General features: G+C 50.6%; 1 non-coding gene across 1 annotated transcript; it reads right to left on the bottom strand.

Moving 5' to 3' along the window:
• Positions 1–593: 593 nt before the first annotated feature.
• TRNAT-CGU (transfer RNA threonine (anticodon CGU)) lies at positions 594–665 on the bottom strand. The gene has a single exon. It is a non-coding gene; the product is annotated as a tRNA-Thr (tRNA).
• Positions 666–4,777: the final 4,112 nt, after the last annotated feature.

The following is a 4,777-nucleotide window of genomic DNA, read 5'->3' as shown; positions in this document are numbered from 1 at the left end:
ACTGACACTTGGGCCGAGTTGGTTTAGCTTCATCTTGGGTAAACAGTTCAACCCATGCCGGGACAAGAAATCGATCTTCCTCGTAACGCCTGTCCCGTCACTTCCTTAGTCCTTGTCCGCTTCTGTGTCGCGCTGTTTACCCTTTGACAAGTGTCGCTTCGTGCCCACAGCCCACTGCTCAAAGCCAGGCGTTCAATATGCGACAACGTTGCGTGATGCACGACGCAAGCGCGAGGCCGACAACTCATTATTGTGCGGTCTGAACATTATTTTTACATCGAAGCCATCGCGTGCAGGCATTTTAGAAGCTTTTACTTTATTCACTTGCATGCACCACAACCGTCTTTCGGTTACGTGATGACATATACATGCAGCCACTTTTTGGGGCCATCAGTAGCACCCGCGATACCGTAGTCGCACAGGAGAGGCATCTTTCGCTTCCAACTTACCCATATAAATTCTTCTAACGCACAATATCATAAGAAGCCAACAAACATGACACCACGGACAACGTAGGAGAAATTACTTGTACTTACTAATTGAATTAAAGAAATTATGAATTAATCTAAATGAAAGTGGATGAAGAAACAACTCGCCGCAGATGGGGAACGATCCCATGTCTTTGCATTACGCGTGCGATGCTCTACCAATTGAGCTACCGCGGCACCGTTTTCCCATCCACTTTCTTGTGTATTCGTGTTTTACTACAAGAACTAACCCAAGAAATGTTAGCCAGCGTCACCACTCGCGAACCTTGGCGGCGGATGTGGAACATCCTTTCTGCCGCAGGCGTCACGAGTTCGTGATCTTTTTGAGTGAAGGCAGCTGGTCAGTAAACCCATACATGCTACCTGAAGGCATCAATGTTGCCGGATTCGAGACCCTCGTCATGTAATAAACGCGTATTGCGAAGACGTGGGATCGTTCCACACCTGCGGCAAGTTGTTTTTTCATCCACTTTCATTTCCGTTAATTTATCATTTCTTTAATTCAATTAGTAAGTATAAGTAATTTCCCCTATGTTGTCCTTGGTGTCATTGTTTGTTGGCTTCTTATGATATGATTAATAAAAATCGGGCCCCTCGGTTAGCCCCCTTTCCTTTCGTCTAATACACCATGTTATTGTGCGTTAATTGGCAGATCGTGCATCCGTCGTCAGTGGCTGTCGTCAGTGGCTGCAAACGCAGCATGCGTAGCGTTATTTCGAGGGAAAAGAACGCAATTGAAGCTTAGATACATTTCTGCATAACTAGCTTCAATTGGTGCCGCTCCATCAGAGTGAGAGCGATGGCGCAATTTACCCGAGCACACGCGCACGTAGGCAGAAAAAAAAAACACATCGATCAACAGCAAAGACCAAGTGAAACGTCGTCGCCGCTGCGGTTCTCCCGATGCGTGACAACGTTTCTGGTCTCGCCGTTGCTCGGCGGCCCACTATAGAGGCGAAGACACAAAGTTGACCATAATAATGCAACAATGTTACCACGCTGCCTGGCGAATGGCCCCCGTTGAACAGCCTTGTGCGTTCCCTGCTGCCTCAGATACGATGTTCTCCGCAATCCGTCGCAATATCCCTTGCTATGGGGATTGCCAAAGCCTCGTGGACATTGCTCGCCGTTGTGATCGCAACCCTGCTAATCCAGAACCAGCTTGCTGCCGCAAACACGGTCTTTAATATCATTTTCTTTTTCTGTCTAGAGATGCCACGAACTGGTTGTGATGGCAAGAACACTACGCTGCGTTCTTCCGCAGACAGCTTGCAGAAAAATAAAGGGGAGAAACGTATGGCATCAATCAGCGCACGAAAATACTGTCGCGCGCTGCATGGGTCAGTCGGTTACGCTCATGATTTGAAATGTGGCAGCAACATGGCCCGACGACAAATGGCAGATGGCACGGAGAAAGTAGCCTTAAAATCTTGCCCTCGTTTGTGTTACACATTTCCAAATCCTAAGACCGAACCATCGTAGCCGGCTTCTCTGCAAGCTACGAGTTTCTTCGAGCAAAGAATGACGGGAACTCTTAAGGTGTAGGGGCTTAATAGGCCCCACTGAGTAGCATATCTATTCGGTGAACTATTAAGCCAGCTCCTATAATTACAGTGCTGCATTAAAATATTAGATGCACCTCGTCAAACTTGAGTGAGCGTTCTTGAATACTAAACCACTTTGTTGTACATTCACGTGTGCATGGAGGAAGTGTGATCAAAGCGTTTGGTGCAACTCAAACCCAGATTGTTGGCTATAAGAAGGACTTCATGCGAACTGCACAGCCTTACTATTACGGACGGCATACGCGCAGTAACACATCCAAACTTCGTTCAAGCCGACAGTTTCTTCTCGCAGGCTCCTGAAGGCTGCCTGGTGTAAGTCCTGATAAGACGCGTGCGCTGGATGCGAACGCTAAGCCCCTTTATGTCCAAGCACCGAAACCGAAAGTTAGCTCACTGTCGGAAATCTGCTCTTGCTCGCGTAATCAGGGCCCGTTGGCAGGAGTGGTGACGCTGCTCGTTTGTCAATCTGTGATGAACATAAACGTGCATTATGGGCACTCTATACTAAAGGCACTCTGGCCACTGCCTCGGAGCGAGCTTTATAACTTCTTTAATGAGTCACGAAACCGTACGAATCATTGCACACGATAGCGCATATAATCGGCGTTTGTACGCTGGAATTATCGCGGGTTCTTGTTAGAAAAGATAGAGCTGTCCCGATAGCGTAACTGCGAACTTCTAAGGTTCTTCCTAGGTCAACCGGCGGGGACCCTTTCTTCCTCCTTGATCTCACCCTGGCAGTGGCGTAGCTAGGTCCTCTGGCACCTGGGGCCCATAGGTCTTCTGTCACCCCCCCTCCCCCCCGGGTGTAGTCGAGGAACGCGAGGATATCAACAAGTTCCGGGTGTCTTCATACGTATATGACACCCCCCCGCTGGCCCCTTGCACCCGGGGCCCACGGCCCCCCGGCCCCCCCTGTTGCTACGCCACTGCACCCTGGTCTCATTGTTTCGGGAGCCCGTAACCACGTTACATATATTGTATACAAGGAAAAGCGAGCCATGTGGAGCCATTTCACGCCGCAAATAGATGGCAACTGAGCTTTTAGGGAGCTCCTGTTAGCGTTGTATGTTAATTCATTTCCAACAGGATTATCCAGGCCTGGAGGAAGGAAAGGGTGGAATTTTAGCACGGCAGCGTGAGTCAACATGTAGCGCGATTTTGCCGCACATTATTACTGCAGAAGGTGCCCCCCCGGTGTTTCATAGTGCACGAATGAGCTTGCAACCTGCGGTAAAAGCCGCTGCCATACGTTACTACTTTTTTAGCATGATCGCTGTTGCATTTACACGCCTGATCCGTGAAGGAATCAGCAAGGTTAGCAGCCTACACCGTGTATGTCATGGTGACTGCGCGCTATAGTAAAACTCAGATGTGACATTTTCTTAATGTTACAGAGCTCCACACAGCGTTTATTTGAATACCGGGATAGGTATATATACCGTCATCCACGTTGCGGCTAGAGACGGCCTGCGCCTTGTCAGCAGACTGGGCATCGGCCAATTAAACATTTATGCACTGAAGTACTCTAATAGTAAAGCAAGATCCACCGCTTTGCGCAACCCAGCCCTCGCCGTTACCATGCGCTCACTTGTCGCCATTAGAATAGTTAAAGAACAAAAAAGAAAATGAAGCGGATACAGACGGCGGAGCATGTGCCAAGTGCGCACTTCAGTGAAGGATGAACAATGCGCGCCGCCTCAAGGTCAGCGACGGCAACACATGCCTGTTCGTACGGCTTACAGTTAGCAGGCCACCAGTGCTCACAGAATAATTAATAGATTCGCTGACAGTCCACGGTTTACAAGCACCAAACCATGTACTGACAGCGGAAGTAAAATACACGCAAAAAAAGAAAAGGAAGCCGTTGAGTAAAGGCGAAGGCTGCCGACAGCAGTTTAGACCGAGCGCTGCGCGTGCAACCAGTACAACTATACGTCTGGGTCACTTCCGTGAAATGTATAGCATTTCTTTTCCCTGTCGCTGCGCAACGCCTTTTTCCGCTGGCGCAGCGCTAAAATACAAGAAGCATGCGGAGTGTTTTTCCTTTCTTCTTTCTGGCGCTGTACTAGCGGAAGAACTTTGCCGTTCGAATTGCTTGAGGAAAAACACAAAACGCAGACGCGGAACGAAGTATTTTCGTCGTTAGGACAACGGAAATAAAACAAAGAATAAGGTTGACATGGGGTGCCAAGTGAATAAAATAGATCCACACAGTTCGCGGCCGATCGCCTACGAACCAGGGTGGTAAAACAAGCGAGGCTACCTCGTTCGCGCCTGCGGGTAGAGCCGCAGCGAATATGCTACCTTGGGCACACGCACATCGCTTCCGCAGTCATAACTCGTGGGTCTGCCATGCGTACCGGCTGCTGCTCGCGGCACGAACGCGCCGCTAGCGGCCGTTTGGACAGCACGACCGGAAGGACAATAACTTAGGACCGAGACAACAGAATAGGGCGGCTCGGAGGTTGCGAGGGGAGGGCTGGCCTGCCGTGATCGGGGAAGGCCTGTCTGGACGAGCCCAATTAAGCTGCGCGCGCGATCGCAGCTGGCCGCCGCCGCATACGTGTCGGCCAGCCCGCCGTTGCGGCCCTTTCGTCACACACGCAGGTCCGAGCTGCTGGGGCGGCGCCGCGACGGAGCCTGCAGACGGCGGCGAGGGGGAAGGTGTTCCCCGCCGCCGTCTGGGTCGAGGCTAGCCGAGTGTCTGGGGTAGGGGGAAGG

The sequence above is a fragment of the Dermacentor albipictus genome, chromosome 1, assembly GCF_038994185.2.
Source record: "Dermacentor albipictus isolate Rhodes 1998 colony chromosome 1, USDA_Dalb.pri_finalv2, whole genome shotgun sequence".
NCBI classification, from domain to species: Eukaryota; Metazoa; Arthropoda; class Arachnida; order Ixodida; family Ixodidae; genus Dermacentor; species Dermacentor albipictus.
This window is presented reverse-complemented; position numbering and strand designations above follow the sequence as displayed.